This window comes from Podarcis filfolensis (genome assembly GCF_964270895.1).
Source record: "Podarcis filfolensis genome assembly, chromosome: 6".
Taxonomy (NCBI): domain Eukaryota; kingdom Metazoa; phylum Chordata; class Lepidosauria; order Squamata; family Lacertidae; genus Podarcis; species Podarcis filfolensis.
In genome coordinates, this window is record NC_139609.1 from 87696163 (window position 1) to 87714622 (window position 18460).

Here is an 18460-nt window from a genome sequence, read left to right on the forward strand (position 1 = left end):
AAATCTCATTATAAATCATTTCCCAGAAGTCCTTCACTTTCTTACATTCCCACCACCTACCACACATGGCTTGGGAAGAGTCCCGAGGGTGAGACAGAGAGGCTGTGAGTCTGCATTTGGCCTCCGGGCCTGAGTTTCAGTAGCCCTGCTTCCCAGACATGCGTTACCTAGCAACCAAGCCCAGGTAGCTCCAGGTATTTTCATCTTGAGGAAGTGGGACTTCTCCTCAGCTGGGCAGTCAGCAACAATTTCAGCAGCCGTGGTGACTGTAGAAGGCACCAGAGGCAAAGTCAATGCGAAATGTACTTTTTGAACATCCTTTGGCAAGAACGAAAAACTAGAGCAATTATTTAAACACCTGTACTTGTCTTTGTTGCAGTCGTTTTGGTATTTGAGAGCAAATGCAGGTTTTGATTACAACAGCAAAAGAAAGAAAGGAGAAGAGAAATGGAAGGGAAGGCATATATATAACTGACTGGAAGCAAGGATTGCAATTCTTTATGCTAATGTAGCAGTTGTTTAACCAAGAAACAGCACTTAGATTAGATAAATTTAAGGACTTTCACACACCCGAAGTATATTTCACGTTCTATGCTTTAACTCAGTATTGATTATTTGATAATTATTATACCAGAAATGCGTTATAATGGAGACCTCTGTCATGGTTTATTGTGCTGTAGTGTGAACGTCTATATTTCCAGTTGTCATTTTGGTAGATTTGTTTCTAATCAAGACTTGTCTCACTGTCAGTAGGCCTTGTATTCATTTGATTTATCAAGATAATGAGCCAAGAAGGAACTTCACTTTCCAGTAACTAAGACAGCTTTTTTATATATAAATAAATGTACAAAGCAAGCTACAGTCTTGAAACAGGAAGTTCACCTCCCATATTGGAAGAACTGCTTTCCGGACCTGGAAATCTCTGAGGGTATCTGAGGGTATCATTAGTCATTAGTACAGCCAAGAGACTTCCTGGTCAAGGAGATTGTATTCCTATAGACAATAGCAAACATCACCACCACCCAGAGTTGAACTCCCTCCCCACAGAGGTGTGTCTAGTATCACTGAGCTTCTGTAATATATGGAAACCATTTAGTTTTGCCATAGCCTCATGAATATGAGCTTACAGTAATGCAGAGGTGGTATTTTCCACTGTCAGCCCCAGTGTGACAGCTCTCCCTACTGAAATATGAGAGGCCACAACAATACAGTGGTACCTCAGGTTACATACGCGTCAGGTAACATACGCTTCAGGTTACAGACTCCGCTAACCCAGAAATAGTGCTTCAGGTTAAGAACTTTGCTTCAGGATGAGAACAGAAATCATGCTCCGGCGGCATGGCAGCAGCAGGAGGCCCCACTAGCTAAAGTGGTGCTTCAGGTTAAGAACAGTTTCAGGTTAAGAATGGACCTCCGGAACGAATTAAGTACTTAACCCGAGGTACCACTGTACTGGCATTCTGCCAGTTCTGGGACACACACCTGTTTAGACAAGTATTCCTATCATCTCCTGTTTTCACTGTTTTAATTGTAGTGCTGTTTTAATGGATTTCTATTGCTGTCCATTTTAATTGTGGGTGTTTATTTTTACGTTTGGATGAAGTCACTTTATTGCCTATGTTAATTATGTGTGTCTTTTGTTATTGGCTTTACGCTAGTAATTACCTTGGCAATTAAGTGGTGGATGATGATGATGATGATGATGATTAACAACAACAAACTTTGAAAGTTAAGGTATTTTTGTGAGACCCACCAGTTTCCTTTTGTTGAACCTATACTCTGCTGCTTTGGTTTTGAATTGTTTTATTTGTTTTTCATTTGTATGATTATATTGCTATAACCTGCCCTGAGACACAATGGTGAAGGGTAGGTAAAAATATTTGAACTGCATGTCTTAATGTGTGTGTGTGTGTTTTAATGAAATTCTACATTTGTTATTAATGTTATTAATGTAAGCCACCTTGGGAAGGCTATGAGCTTGAAATATGGCTTAGAAATGTCTGGAAATAAAAGAAAATTAATGTCCTTATGTTCCCCACACAGTGGGCAAATGAGATAAGACTAGAACGGCCTCCGAATTTAGCTTAAAATGAAATTGCAAGACAGAGAATGTGAGTGTTCTGGCTTGGGAAGAAACATCTCGTGATTTCCAGAGAAGCACAAAGGCTCATGATAAGGCCAGCAAAATTTCTCAACGGACGTCACTATCAGTAAGCCAGTAGCAGGCGCTTTCCTTCTTGATGCTGCTAAATAAGAAAACTTATTTAGAGAAGGGTAAAATATCATCACAGGAAATCACTTTATTGATCTGTAGCTTGCAATTAATATTTATGGAATTCTCCAGATGATGAAACAATACATCTACTGCCGAGTAACTGCCCCCCAAAGCTGCTTGCCATTGTCATGAAAGGAAGTCTTAATTTTCTGTGTGCCAGAAAGGCACATTGCACTCATCATGCAGCTGCCTCCAAAAAAACAGGCTAATGTGGCAAGCGATATCTGTCCCTTTGGCAGCTCTGCAATTCCTCTGACGTTTCATGTAAAGGCATTTTGCTTCCCATTTTGCTCCAGGCGAGATATCGGTAGCAACTTCAGCTGGGGCTCTAAGTATCAATTCCCTGAGCACAACAGTGGGCTCTCACTCCTGATATTGCCAGATGGTGAGCCCACTTCTCCTTTATTGATCCACAACTCTGAAACAGAAACAGGTGCTTTGCAGGACCGTCCCGATGACACATTGAATTCGATTTATGTAGCAACAATTGTATCCCAAGCTCATTTTGCTGGAGAGTTCTTCCTGTTTCTTGTTGGTTAGGCCTTCTAACTCCTTTCCAAAATGGTCCACTATGTTTTTCAAAGGCTTGTTTATGTGATGCATTAAATCCCCCAAAATTGATCTCCTCACGAAAGTAAGCATCTGCTCTCGAGGAATCCAGCCCTGATCAACCCCGGAGAGGATGCACGTCCAAGGCGGAACATCTAAGGCAGCAGAAGCTCTTTGAGAAGGAAAAGCAATAAAACAAATGTTGCTAAATTATTCATTGAAGTGGTAAGTGAGTAGATTTGGTCTTGACTGATTCTCACATTGTCTGCGAAGTGTTGATGTCAGTTACGGAAACAGATGTCCTATGTCTTTGGCATGGCTCATCTGTTCTGGTCTAGTTGCTTTTTATATCCCAATTGAGAAGATATACGGGCTTACGGTTCTTGGGCAGAAAAGGAAGGAACGTCTTCCAAAAACTGGAGCAAAAACAGCAGCTAGTGTGCTCCCCTTCTTCCTGCATGTGTGTTCAACCTAGAAGGAGGTGGGGCTGTGTGTTTGGTGGAACTGATTCAGCTGGGGCTCCTGACTGCAGCCACATCCACCCCATACATTTAAATCCCAGTGATAGCACTTAAAACAGTCATGACTTCCACCAAAGAATTCTGGGCTATAGTTTGTTACTGGAAAAGACCCTGATGTTGGGAAAGATGGAGGGCACAAGGAGAAGGGGACGACAGAGGACGAGGTGGTTGGATAGTGTTCTCGAGGCTACCAGCATGAGTTTGACCAAACTGCAGGAGGCAGTGGAAGACAGGAGTGCCTGGAGTGCTCTGGTCCATGGAGTCACGAAGAGTTGGACACGACTAAACGACTAAACAAGAACACCAACATAGTTTGTTAAGGGTGCCGAGGGCTGTTAGGATAGTTCCCTCTTGGAACTACAACTCCAAGAGTGGTTTAACAGCCAATCTCTTTTCACATGGAACTAGTGCCAAGCTGACACCATCACCAAGCAGGCTCTGTCTCAGGCGCAGAAGTCCATCGACTGGGTGCTGGACATCCAGGCCAAAGAGGAGGAGGAGGACAGCAAAGCAGCACATGGTGGAAGCGCCCCATCCCAACTGAGAGAGGCAGGTAGGTGGAGCACGGAGTGTGGGGAGGACTCTCCTCAAACCCCTCAGCCCTTTACTGAGGTATCCAGGCAAGGCTGGCAGCCCCACCACCACGCCTTGTCCACACCCTTCGGTGGTTGCGGTGAACAGGGGTGGTGGTGTCAAGCGAGGAGGGTCTCCACCTGCCCTGACTGGTGTGGCCAGTCTTCTTCTTTGCCTCGGGGGTTATTTGGTTTTATATTCTTCTCCACCCCACTCCCAAATCAGCCTCTTGTGGTTTTCAGAGGCTTTAGCTTAGATATGAGGGATGGGGAATTATTGGGTTGTTTTTATTGTACATTTTGTGTTGGATATATTGTGATTTTATGTTGTGAACCACCCTGAGATCTATGGGTATAGGGCAGTGTACAATTTTTAATAATAATAATAATCATCATCATCATCATCATCCTATCAAAACCTACCTATCAAACCATTCTGCCTGTCTCAACCACACTGAGGGATAGAAGACAACAAATTATGGCTTGTGCCTCCTTAGTTTGAATGAACCCAGAAGCCCATGATGTAGGAATTTTCTGTAGCTGAAAAAGCTTCCTTGTCCTTCAACTTCCATTTGTCAAATTACGTATATGTCTCTGCCTTCGAAGCTAATCTTTCACCAAACAAATCTGCAGTTCACACCCCATCCCTCTATAACTTCCCCTATGCTAGAAATAGAATGTCCCCCCCCCCCAGTGGGAAGGCTAATTCACCTCCACCTTCAGAGAAAAGAATTATTGCCCCCCAAGTAAAAGACAGAACACACATTGTGACTGAAAAGGTTATGCAGTTCTAGGTAGGAGACCTCCATCAGGCCTGCATTCCCCCCTCCCATTAGACTTGTTCACATGTTCTACTGAGCACCGGTATAAATTGTCTCTACATACCTGTCTGTGGGTATCAGAAGGGGGGAAGCTGCAAGACCTCCTGGTTGGCTTCTACACTGAGCACAGTTGTGACCTGCCGTTCTGGAGGGACAGGCTCACCTCAGACTTCCTCAAATGGAAACAGACCTCCCGATTATTGAGAGTGATGTGGGCAGGTTCCTCACCAATGGTAACTGGGCAGGCTACCTGGAGTCAAGATCCCCTTTACCACTGGCAGAAGGTCTGAGAGCCCCACCATCTCCACCAGGGACCCCAGCCGGCATCTTGCTGAGCTGGCTTGTTGTTGTTGTTTAGTTGTTTTGTCGTGTCCGACTCTTCGTGACCCCATGGACCAGAGCACGCCAGGCACTTCTGTCTTCCACTGCCTCCCGCAGTTTGCTCAAACTCATGCTGGTAGCTTCGAGAACACTATCCAACCATCTCGTCCTCTGTCGTCCCCTTCTCCTTGTGCCCTCCATCTTTCCCAACATCAGGGTCTTTTCCAGGGAGTCTTCTCTTCTCATGAGGTGGCCAAAGTACTGGAGCCTCAGCTTCACAATCTGTCCTTCCAGTGAGCACTCAGGGCTGATTTCCTTCAGAATGGATAGGTTTTATCTTCTTGCAGTCCATGGGACTCTCAAGAGTCTCCTCCAGCACCATAATTCAAAAGCATCAATTCTTCGGCGATCAGCCTTCTTTATGGTCCAGCTGGCTTAACAATGGGCATTATGTGTATCTTATGCATATTTTAAAGAACTGAATGGAGGGAAAGAGTATGAGTCATGGGGGCATGGAGGGTGTGCATATGAACTTAACAGTGCTTAATTTATTATTATTTTGTTGATGTTGATAATTTTGTTTTATATATTTGCATGAGCAATCTATCCGGAAGATATTTGTATTTCAAGGAGTTAGTGATCTAACCTGGTTTTCCTTCCTGCCTATCTCTTGTTCAACTCTTTAATGGCTGAGGACAGCCTTTAATGCCCTAATCCATGGATAGGCAAACTAGGGCCCAGGGGGCTGGATCTGGCCCAATCGCCTTCTAAATCCGGCCTGCGGACGGTCCGGGAATCAGCGTATTTTAACATGAGTAGAATGTGCCCTTTTATTTAAAACGCATCTCTGGGTTATTTGTGGGGCATAGGAATTCTTTCATATATTTTTTCCAAAATATAGTCCGGCCCCCCACAAGGTCTGAGGGACAGTGGACCGGCGGCCCCCTGCTGAAAAAGTTTGCTGACCCCTGCCTAATTTGTGGACGGGAGTGCTGGGTACCTTCACCTTCTTTGCTATTAGACATTGTTTGGAGAGCGTGAGGCATTGGGAGAGGTGGCTAATGAATAACCTGCATGTAGCCAGTCGAGCAAGCAATGCAGGCTAACAGGCTAGCTCTTTACAAATCAGATGGTGTTGGGCTGAGTCTTAGAAGCTCATGCCTGGACTGATGGCCACAGGGCCATGCAAACTGAGGCTACCTGGGGGAGTCACTTCAGCGTATCTTGAGGGCTTCCAAGTGGCAGATTGAAGTGCTTGCTTGGTTATGTATACAGTGGTACCTTGGGTTAAGTACTTAATTCATTCCGGAGGTCCATTCTTAACCTGAAACTGTTCTTAACCTGAAGCACCACTTTAGCTAATGGGGCCTCCTGCTGCTGCCACGCTGCCAGACCACGATTTCTGTTCTCATCCTGAAGCAAAGTTCTTAACCTGAAGCACTATTTCTGGGTTAGCGGAGCCTGTAACCTGAAGCGTATGTAACCTGAAGCGTATGTAACCCGAGGTACCACTGTATGTTGCTAGCTGTTTAGAATAAATTGTTAATCTACTCACTCACTTGTGTTTTGTATTACTTCTGAATCTCATTTAAAAGAGCCACTTTGCATTTGGCAAGACAATATTATAAATGCTGTATTGTTTGTTAATCATATAATATGACTTTGGTTATCATTGTTACGTTTAGTTTATTTTTAATTGCTGCTTTGTTAATGGTGTTTTGTAGATTGTAATTGTTTTACTGACAATTTGTTGATTATTTTATATGATTTACGCTGTATTTCTGATGTCCCTTTATGTTTAATTATGTTACTGCTATTTCATAGAATCGTAGAATTGTAGAGTTGAAAGGATCATCTAGTCCAGCCCCCTGAATTTCAGGAATCTCAACTAAAGCATCTGTGACAAATGGCAATCCGACTTCCACTTTGAGAGTCATTTGAATGGAAAGCAGCATAGAAATACAATCAGTCAATCAATTAATCCATCAAAGGTCTGTAGGGGCATTTGCTCTCTACATTGACTCATCTCTATAGCTGGTCACCTTCTGATAGACCTTACAATAATATAGTCAGCTCCCCTTTCTGGTCAGAAAGTTATTTCCCCCTATTTCACTGGAAAAAACTGACCAAAGTCTGAAAATGGTAGGGGCCATGGAACTTTTATTGACCAATCACTTCATTTTTTTATTTCCCAGGCACACTATTAGGCTAATTCCAAAAGGAAGGTCTCTGGTGTAAGAATGGTATTCAAGCTACACAAAACACAGTGTAGAAACACTTGTTCCCGCTTTTCAAAGCACAGCCCTGGAGTGTGATCTCCTCTGATCATTTGGAAAGAAACTTTGTCTGCAATTTTTCAAAGAAGCCCTCATTGATTGAGTGTAATATTTATAATGCAGAACGTGCATGTTTTGCAGCTTGAGCCCAGAGGAAATATGAACTTCAATGAGACTGTTGCTTTAAGGTATTTAGTAAATTATTTTCAGCTATAAAAGAGAGGTGTACACAGACATGGGCTTTGCGCAGCCGACTCACCCAGCCTGCCTTGGAAATATTGGGCCACAGTGACTATTTTGCTCATGATACTCTGCGGGTAAATTGACAATTCAAAATGAAAGTTAATCAGAGGGCAACAAATCTGGACAAGGTCAGCCATGCGGAAAATTGGTAAGGCACAAATACTTGGCCTGGTTTTTTATTATTATTAGGAAGTCGGTTCTCTCTGATACAATTTGTTTCTGTCGAGAAAATGGAAGAGTGTGTTCGCCGATCACACATGTTCATTTAGGAGGCATTGATACAAACGTTCACATTTATGTTTTACTTGATGAGATCCACAGTAGCTCAGTGTGTGGGTTAAACACACACACAGTAAAAATGAACAAAAGGTGAGCTTGCTCCGGAAAGGAAACTGGAGCCGTTATATTGTAAGAAATTGCAACCGACGATCCTAGAATCCTAAATCTGAGTACGATGCAGACAAAATAAGGTACATCTGAATCTGCAGATTATGAGTTCATTTCTTTCTGTTCTTTGCTTCTATTGTGTTGGCTTTTTAAAATGTTGCTGGTTTGTTGTTTGTACTTTAAAGTGTTTTGTTTTTTATTTAAAAGGCATCCTAATCTTCCCTGAGTGGGCATTTGCCTTAAAAGGGTTATATGAAAATTCTAACATAAATGCATGCGTTCTCCCTCTCTCTCTCTCTCTCTCTCTCTCTCTCTCTCTCTCACACACACACACACACACACACACACAAATCCTAAGCACAACTACTAGGAAGCAAACCTTATTGAACTCAAAGATTTACTTCTGGGTCCAGGGCTGTGCTTCAAATTCCATTGATATCAATGGGATAGCAGAACTCATTGGGCCTTTGAATGAATCACCCAATTGTTGATCAGCAATGTATGGAGGGGAAGAGTCAGTATTAAAAAAATAATAATTCAAGGATACACGGATACACACACACACAGCCGGCAGCTTACACACATTTAACTTTTGTAATAATAATAATGATGATGATGATGATGATGATGGATGGGCATCTGGGGGAAAAGACATTGGCAGTTCCACTCACCATTGCACCCAATGTGTTTTGACTATACACAATTTCAGCTTTGGCACGATCCTCATAAGGTAATTCCTGTGTAAGTTGCAGGCTTACTGTACATATATATACAGTGGTACCTCGGGTTACATATGCTTCAGGTTACATACGCTTCAGGTTACACACTCCACTAACCCAGAAATAGTGCTTCAAGTTAAGAACTTTGCTTCAGGATAAGAACAGAAATTGGGCTCCGGCGGCGTGGCAGCAGCAGGAGGCCCCATTAGCTAAAGTGGTGCTCCAGGTTAAGAACAGTTTCAGGTTAAGAACGGACCTCTGGAACGAATTAAGTACTTAACCCGAGGTGCCACTGTATGAACAGTTTGATTGCAGAGGCTTGGAGGGCCACAAAAAGCTTTTGGCATTGCAGCATCACAAGAGGTGAACCAATGAAAGCAGTCAGTATAGTCAGACGCTCACAATTTCGCACATACGTTTTATGCAAACCATTATGTTTTACATTACTCTCAAAAGTCCACTGCATGATGAAATAGCTTACAAATTTATAAGGTGAAATATGTTTTGAGGATCTGTGTTTTTGTATGCTTATAATCAAATTATTTTTAAAAATGTGTACCACTTCTGCTGCAGCAAAGAATGCAGGTAGTTATCTGGATGAGGTGATGCTTGGTGTTTTCTATGGGTTTAATCATTTATACTGTGCTCCTTCTTTGCAAACAAAAGGCAAAAAAAATAAAGAATTGCTTTGTATTAATCTCTCTTCGTTTTCAGGGATATACATTTTTTCTTATCAAGCATTCCGGCTTTTGCCTGGGGTGAAGAATTGTGTGATGAATTCATTTTTGTTTTATTTTCTTTATAAAGCAGTGCTCACCCTGCAGCACAAATCAGCATCCCTGGATTGCCGCAAGTGGGCTCATTTGAATTTTATCATCGATCTCGTCTGCCCAGTGACTCACTTTGGTGTTATTTAATTCCTAGTGTGCTACTACTGTATGCCCCAATGTGAATCCCTTGCTCCCTCAACACTGCAGCATACTTTTATTCCTCCCTAATGACTGAACTTAGAGTAAAATACTAGGCTACACAACATCACAATGCTAAACAGCCATTTTGCAAATACGTAAATTGGCTTGTTTTGGAGGCATGGATAAAATGAAACCGGTTTAGCCAGAGCTATGCGTTTGTGGAGCCATGTGGTGTGGTACTATTTATTTATTTGTGGCATTTTTACCTTACCCATCAGCCCCCTCCCCCAAAAAGCAGGTTACAGAAACCCACACTAAGACAGCCCTGCTCATAATTTAAAAATGCATGGCACATGAGGAAAAGGGAATAGGAGGGCAGAGGAAAAAGCAGTATATAGCACAAGTTGTTCAGGTTTCAAGTCTTATAATATGGTTATACAGTGGTACCTTGGGTTAAGAACTTAATTCGTTCAAGAGGTCCGTTCTTAACCTGAAACTGTTCTTAACCTGAGGTATCACTTTAGCTAATGGGGCCTCCTGCTGCCACTGTGCAGCTGCCGTGCGATTTCTGTTCTCACCCTGAAGCAAAGTTTTGGGTTAGCGGAGTCTGTAACCTGAAGCGTATGTAACCTGAAGCATCTGTAACCCGAGGTACCACTGTATAGCTTCTGGCTGTGTTGCCCTTAATTAAGAACAGACCTACTCTAAAGTACAGTGGTACCTCGGGTTACATACGCTTCAGGTTACATACGCTTCAGGTTACAGACTCCACTAACCCAGAAATAGTGCTTCAGGTTAAGAACTTTGCTTCAGGATGAGTACAGAAATTGTGCTCCGGCAGCACAGCGGCAGCAGGAGGCCCCATTAGCTAAAGTGGTGCTTCAGGTTAAGAACAGTTTCAGGTTAAGAACAGACGTCCGGAACGAATGAAGTACTTAACCCGAGGTACCACTGTACTCTTTATGCTGTCAATTCATGTAGGGTTGTTCCTGTGTGCATCACAAGAGACTGTAAAGGGCCTCTGTGTAGGAGAATGATTCAGCAACAGAGAAGCTATGGCTTTCTACAACAGAGGCTCCTCATATTTTACATAGTTAATAAAGTTTATCTTACGTGTATGGACATTTTGTATCCTGCTAGTTATGGATCTAAGAATAGCACACGGTATCAGAAATAGGTGCATGTTGGACTGACTGCCCTTAGCAACAAGGAAGGTGAAAAAGATACAAAAGACCAGGAAAAGAGGGAGATAAAGAGGGAAAAGATGGAGCAACTCAGAACTCCAGCACTTCTTACTCTCTTTGGAAATGCAGCAGAGAACTTGAAAAGGTTCAGATGAGAACTTAACCTCTTTATGAAAGCTGGTGGAACTGTGAAGAAAACTGGTGAGCAAAAAGTAGCTATTCCCCCCCCCCCAAAAAAATATTGCTTTCAGAAGCATTAGATGTATTTAGCAGTTTGCCGCTCAGTGAAGAACAGCAAGTTCATTATGAGGCTGTGTTGCAGAGATTTCAGGAATATTGCACTCCTAAACTCAACCCTTGAGAGATGACAGTTTCATACGAGAGCGCAGAAGGATGGGAAAACATTTGAATCCTTTATTACACATCTTAGACTGTTAAGCAAGGCATTTAATTTGGGAGGACTTGCAGATTCACTCATTAGGGACCAAGTTGTCATTGGAAGCCAGGCTTCAGACCAAAGAGAAAGATTGCTCGAGGAATCTGCCTTAACTTTGAAAAAGGCACTCAGATTTGCCAAGCTGTGAAGCTGAACAAGGCCAGAATGCAAGTTCTGGAAGGAAAGCAGGAAAATACAACCATGGACAAGAGCAGACGGTTTGGGAACCAAAAGAGCATGCAAAATCAAAATAATGTTCCAATGTGAATTGTACGAGGAAGAGTCGGACTGAATCTGCAAAAGACCGTATAAATGAATGTTCATGCTGTGGGAGCAGACATTTGTTGTTTAGTCGTTTAGTCGTGTCCGACTCTTCGTGACCTCATGGACCAGAGCACGCCAGGCACTTCTGTCTTCCACTGCCTCCCGCAATTTGATCAAACTCATGCTGGTAGCTTCAAGAACACTGTCCAACCATCTCATCCTCTGTCATCCCCTTCTCCTTGACCTCAGGGTCTTTTCCAGGGAGTCTTCTCTTCTCATGAGGTGGCCAAAGTATTGGAGCCTCAGCTTCAGGATCTGTCCTTCCAGTAAGCACTCAGGGCTGATTTCCTTAAGAATGGATAGGTTTGATCTTCTTGCAGTCCATGGGACTCTCAAGAGTCTCCTCCAGCACCATAATTCAAAAGTATCAATTCTTTGGCCTTCTTGATGGTCCAGCTCTCACTTCCATACATCAGTACTGGGAAACCATAGCTTTTACTATACGGACCTTTGTTGGCAAGGTGATGTCTCTACTTTTTAAGATGCTGTCTAGCTTTGTCATTGCTTTTCTCCCAAGAAGCAGGCGTCTTTTAATTTCGTGGCTGCTGTCACCATCTGCAGTGATCAGGAGCAGACATAGACCCAGGCAATGGTATTCATTTGGAAAGAGCTGCAACTTTTGCAAAACAAACAAACAAACAACAGAATGACTTTGCAAATTGTAATGGCTTTAGGGGTTGCTTGTGCGTAAATAGCTGCCGCTCTGGGCTAGGTTGGCTGGTTAAACCATTTCTCGCTGGACAGCCATCCACTCCGTGGCTGTTCAGTCGCTGGCAGAATCCGTCAGTGGGCGTTTCTTAAACCTTTTCCAACATAAAAGTTGTTTGACGCCCAGTCTCCTCCTACTCTCCCTGCGCGGAAGTCTTCTGCGCAGGGAGGGCGTGGGTAGCGGAGGACCTGTGCTCTCCCCGCTGGTGTCCAGTGAAGAGTCCCGGAGCCTGCTCTCTGCTTCCCCCATTGGCCCCCCTTTATCCCTGGTGTTGCGCTGATTTCCTTCCCCAACAGGAAACCTGCCTCTCTCCCTGCTTGGCCCCTCTCCAGCATCGCTGTGGAGCCTCGCCTCCTCCTCTAGTTCCGATGACACAAATGTTTGCAAGCCAGCACAGACTGGGCCCAGACAGAAACAAAGTATCAACATTCTGCAGTGCAGAGACAACATAAACACTCATTTGCAAAGAGAGGATTACAGCACAGGAGAAAACTCTTTATTTTAGGAAGTCTACAAGAGGCATCAGGATTCAGTGATTGAACAAGTACTCTGAATACAAATTGAACTTTTGTTACATAAGAATTGGATACTGGAGCTCAAGTAAATGTAGTATCTGAGGTGAAACGCTTGGAGCGAAAGCCAAGCCCCATAGAATACAACTTTAAAAATCCAGTTTAAAACTTACAGTTGAGAGCTTATTCCAACTCAGGGAGTTTGTGAACTGGATGCTCAGGTAAACAACAAAACATTAAAGTTATTGTTTGTAGTTGTTGCTGGAAATTGGATACTTATATTAGGACTGAAAACATGTCGTACTTTAGTTCTTATTAAGAAGCTGTGCAGTGTGGAAGGACAGGGTCACATGAACACTGAAGATCAGTTTTTAATGATGTCTTTATCGACATTGGCAAGCTTTCAGCAGAATATAAAATAGAACTGATTGACCCCTGTATTCCAGTTGTACATGCACCCAGAAATGTCCTGCTGGCTCTTAGAGATAAAGCTAAAAGAGGAACTAGGTAGACTAATCGAGCTTGACATTATAGAAAAAGTTGAAGCACCTGCAGAATGGGTTAATTCTGGAGTTGAGAAAAAAGATAGGTCCCTATGGCTGTGTCTGGATCCTAAAGAACTGAACAAATACGTTAAAAGAGAACATTTTCCAATACTCACTAAAGAGAAGATCTTTGGTCAAACATATTTTTCACCTTTGCATGCATCTTCTGGATTTTGGCAGGTGCCCCTATAACAAAGTAGCAAATGACTGCACTTTCAATACCCCTTTTGATAAGTTTTGCTTTACTCGATTTCCTTTTGGACTTTGTTCTGCCCCCAAAGTCTTTAATAGAAAGATACAACAAATCTTTTGAAACTACTAAAGTGTATATTGATGATGTTCTGATATGAGGCTGTGAAGTTAACACACATTCCATCTTATTCACACATTGTTGGTCATTGCTTTCAAGGATAAAATGAAACACACAGGAGAGACATTGGGGAAGTGGGAAACAGGCTTATAGACTTATACTAACTTCAAACTCACAGGAATGGCTATGGATCCTAAGCTTACATCATAAGAGGTAGTTTCATGGCTGCCTTGTGCAGGAGGCAGGGGGAGAGAGGCTGCACACAGGAGGAAGGAGTGGAGATTGGGGGTTTATTTAGGGTTTCCATATATCAAGAGGTAAAAATCAGGAGAAAAAAAATGTTGTTGGGCCCCCCAGCTGCCAACTGCTGCCTGCGCCGAGCCTGAACCTAAACCTTAACTGCCCCAGAATTTCCTGGACGTATGGCAACCCTAGGTTTCATGGGAAACTGTACAGTCATACCTTGGTTTTCAAACAGCTTAGTTCCCGAACATTTTGGCTCCCGAACATCGCAAACCTGGAAGTGACTGTTCCAGTTTGTAACTATTTTTGGAAGCTGAACATCCACCGGGGCTTCCGCAGCTTCTGATTGGCTGCAGGAGCTTCCTGCAGCCAATCAGAAGCCACAGTTTGGTTTTCAGACATTTTGGAAGTCAAACAGACTTCCGGAACAGATTCCATTTACTTCCAAGGTATAACTGTACTTTCCTTGACTATCTGTTAGCCTCAACCCTGCCCTCTACTGACTGGAGACATGCAAGGTTGCATTTACCCAATGGGACTTACCCTTGAGTAGACAGGAATAGGATTGTATTATCATTCCAAAATTACTTTCACCTTTTTCCAAACCCTACAGAGAACAATAAGAAAAGAGGAGTCGACTGCCCTCCCTTGAATTTGGGCAATGAATAAGCTATAGCTCAAGCCTTTCACACTCAATTTCCTTTGAAGTGTTGCAGCCCACACTGTTTTCCAAATGGAACTCCACAGGCAAAGCAACCCTTTTCACTGGTTAATTGAGGCAACTTATGAAGTCTTCTGTTCCATCTGCTTTTGCTTGCAGGATTTGAACATATTATCATAATGAGACTCCCAGGCCTTGCAAAAGACCCATATACAAATGTATCCTTAGGAGTGGGCTGGATCAGATGCAACGTCCGGTGGTCCAGAGACAACAGTCTTAGCATCATGAGATAATGCAAATGGTTTTGAGGACAGGCTGGTGAACTTCATTCAGCTTAATGAAGATCCCCACTGTGTTGCTTTCCTTCTTCTTCTTGCACTGCAAGAGAATTGATAGAGGAGAGAGAAATCAGCCAGTCCTTGCATGGGCTTTAGCGAAGAATTTGACCCGACCTCTCATTAGTGTGTTGTCTGCCAGAACACTGTGTTTCCTTTGCAAGAGACAGGTGATGCTGTTTATTCTTTTTCTGCTGACGAGCTTGAGAGCTAAACTAAACAAATGATTTATTATCTACGGATTCATAGAGAGAAAGATGTTTTCTTATGAGCTTTCAAAAGCAGTTGCAACTAGGAACTCGGCTACACTTAAGAAGCAAGTATCAATTTATCACATGCAGAGATTTATGCCAATTAGCAGTGTGTGTGGAAGAGGACTCATGTATGGCTAATTGGCAGATTTGGGGACCAACAGGAGCTCGGTGGGAGAGCAGGAGAGGCAGAAGTTGGTGGAAACCACAGGAGGGCCGAGAGCTCTTGTGCTTGGGTACCACTTGTGGGTTTCCCACAGGGTGACCAGTGTGAGAGCAGGATGGGCCCGTGGCCTGATCCAGCAGGCTCTTCTTATGTTATAATAATAATAATAATAATAATAATAATAATAATAATAATAATTTATTATTTATACCCCGCCCATCTGGCTGGGCTTCCAACAAAATACAAAAATACTGTAACACATCAAACATTAAAAGCTTCCCTAAACAGGGCTGTCTTCAGATGTCTTCTAAAAGTCTGGTAGTTGTTGTTCTCTTTGACATCTGGCGGGAGGGCGTTTCACAGGGCGGGCACCACTACCAAGAAAGCCCTCTGCCTGGTTCCCTGTAACTTGGCTTCTTGCAATGAGGGAACTGCCAGAAGGCCCTCGGCGCTGGACCTCAGTAGAACGATGGGGGTGGAGACGCTCCTTCAGGTATACTGCACACTTTGTAGGCAAAAGGTCCTTTGTTTAGACTCAATGCCACATAACAAGATATATCCTTGGACAGCTGCCAATCAAAGTGTGCATCACTGTGGAAGTGGCTTACTGGGTGGGCTTGAGCCACTCACCTAAACCACTGAGCCTCATGGGCTTGCCAATCGGAAGGTCGGCGGTTTGAATCTCCGCAATGGGGTGAGCTCCCATTGCTCTGCCCCAGCTCCTGCCAACCTAGCAGTTCGAAAGCACACCAGTGCAAGTAGATAATTAGGTACCGCTGCAGCAGGAAGGTGAATAGCATTTCCGTGCACTCTGGTTTATGTTACGGTGTCCTGTTGCACCAGAAGTGGTTTAGTCCTGCTGGCCACATGTTCTGGAAAGCTGGCTGTGGACAAACTCCCTCAGCCTGAAAGTGAGATGAGCAACGCAACCCCATAGTTGCCTTTGACTGGACCTAACCATGCAGGGGTCCTTTACCTTTTTTTCTTTTTTCTTTTTTTACCTTGCTGTGCTAGCTGCCTAAAAGGTGGATTGTTGGAGGAAAAGCAGGAAGTGCAAGGTAGTGGGGAAATCATGATGCAAATACATGGATGCCTGTATGAGAGGCAGGTCAGGGTAGTTTTTCTCAGGGTGGGGCACTGAAGAAGAGGAAACTCCCCCAGGTGGGAAGTGGGAGAATTCAACTCTCTGTATGTGTGAAGATCAAGATAAAAGGGTGACCAAGGGTTACAGCAATATATTTATAACTTTCTGTCTCATGAGGCTCATATAAGGATTATTAATGTGTTTTGCTTTCTTTTTCTCTTTTTTCTGTTTGATTTATTATTTTCTATTAGTCACTTTAGTTGGAATTTTATGGTGTATAAGGTTGAAAACATTTAATAAAATTGATTTCTTTTAAAGGCACAGGTGGAGCTAATCTGCTAGTCCTGCTGGTATGTCTGCCCCCTGCCAACTACCCTGCTGCCTCATCCTTCTCCCACCCATTAAGCAACAGTGACCCACCTGCTGGAAAGCTAGCAAAGGAGTGCCACCCCAACCAGTGGTAAAAACGAAGATATGAAAGCTAGGAGCTCAATGGCACCTTAAACCTAGGTTATGGGTGCAACAACAGAATGTCTAGGTGTGCATTTTTATAACAAGAATACAAGGCCAAAAACGAATGAACTGCAGTTAAAATATTATATTCATTTTTCACATGGCCTAGACCTTCCCCTGCCCACCCACCTAATATTCTTAAGAGGGTCTCTTCTCCAGTTTTCAGAGAGTAGCTGGAAGGGGGGAGGCAGAAAAAGGTCCTCCTTTCCTTCCACTCTGCAGTTTTAATCTGAAATCTTAGGTGCAGTACTGCGCCCGGAGCTCAGAAACTGTTTGTGCTAATGAAATTCCCTGTCACAAAATGCGCCTAGAACAATGGGAGTTTTGAACACTGACCCCAACCCAGGGAGCTGTCTCTTCATCAACTCCAGTCTGACATGGCATAACGCTGGTTCATATGTTCATTTTAATGTGTGCATGAGATTGTTTTCAATGCTAACCTTGCTCAAACTAGAGACATTGAAGTTAATGAACATTACTGCCTTAGGTTCATCCATGTAAATGAGTTTACTCTGAGTAGGGCTAGCATGGGGTGGAACTGAGTGACCTACTCTTCCAGCTGTTTTGCGTGAGCAAGCATTGAAGCTTGCCAAATGGAATGATTCCCCTCTCCTTCTCTGAGTTCTCTTCGATGGCAGTGGTGGAGGGTGTTAGGATCATCCTACTCACGTGTAGGATGCCGGCAGAGACACATTCCCGACTGGCATGTTCTCTCCCTCCTGGTCGGTCATTCAGGAGCTTAAAAAGCTTTCTCCAGCCCAAACGTCACAGCGACTGATACCAAGAAGCATCAGCACACTTAGGGAACCTGCCGAGTATTGGCAGTTCGTGTAACAGACTCAATAGCTCAGCATATTGGCTAAACTACTTTATTTACATATAATATACTCAGAGCATCTTGACTCAGCTCCTTCCACTTTCTCATCAGGCAGCAAAGAGAAAGAACAAAGGACAATAGTCCTACATCACGGAAACATAGTAATCCAAACATCCTGTCTCCGTCACTTCCCACTATGTGGAATGAAAACATACACCGTCATGTGATAGAAAACAATCCCATGACTGCAAGCATGGAGCAAGAATCCTAACAGAGGGATGGGGACACGGGGGGGGGAGGTGTGGAGAGGGAGAAAGCCCCATGGTGCAAGCTGAAGTCCTTGTGCAGGGCTTCTGCCAACAGGATGGGTTAGGTGAATCCCACCCATGGTGAATAATTTCATTTCTCTTATCTGGGGCTGGTTCCAAGGTTCACAATCGATGAGAAAGTGCAGATGGCCCAAATGTCCATTGGCAAGATCCCCCTGGCAGTGAGGAGTTAGACTCACTGAGGGAGGGGGAGCCATGGAGGGCATCTTGCCTAAATACTCTCCAAACTCTGGGGCCAACACTTCTGCCAGTTTCTCCATTATGTCTTTGAAAGGCAAGGCGAGTCATTTTTAGCTAGGTAGCCAGATTCAGGGTCCAGTTAGGGGTCTTTGACATACTATTGAGAATGAGAACATGTGTGTGTGATACTTTTATCCACAAAAGAAAGTGCCGCTCCTCCAGCTCTCTAGTATGGAAATCATGCGAATTAAAGGGCTATCACTTTA

At 43.6% G+C, this 18460-nt stretch overlaps 1 long non-coding RNA gene across 1 annotated transcript in view; it reads right to left on the reverse strand.

Moving 5' to 3' along the window:
* The window catches only part of LOC310764901, a 111511-nt gene extending 101263 nt beyond the window's left edge, over positions 1 to 10248 (reverse strand). Inside the window, exon 1 of the long non-coding RNA XR_014549336.1 lies at positions 10226 to 10248. This is a non-coding gene — a long non-coding RNA (uncharacterized lncRNA). The remainder of the gene's footprint in view (positions 1 to 10225) is intronic.
* Positions 10249 to 18460: the final 8212 nt, after the last annotated feature.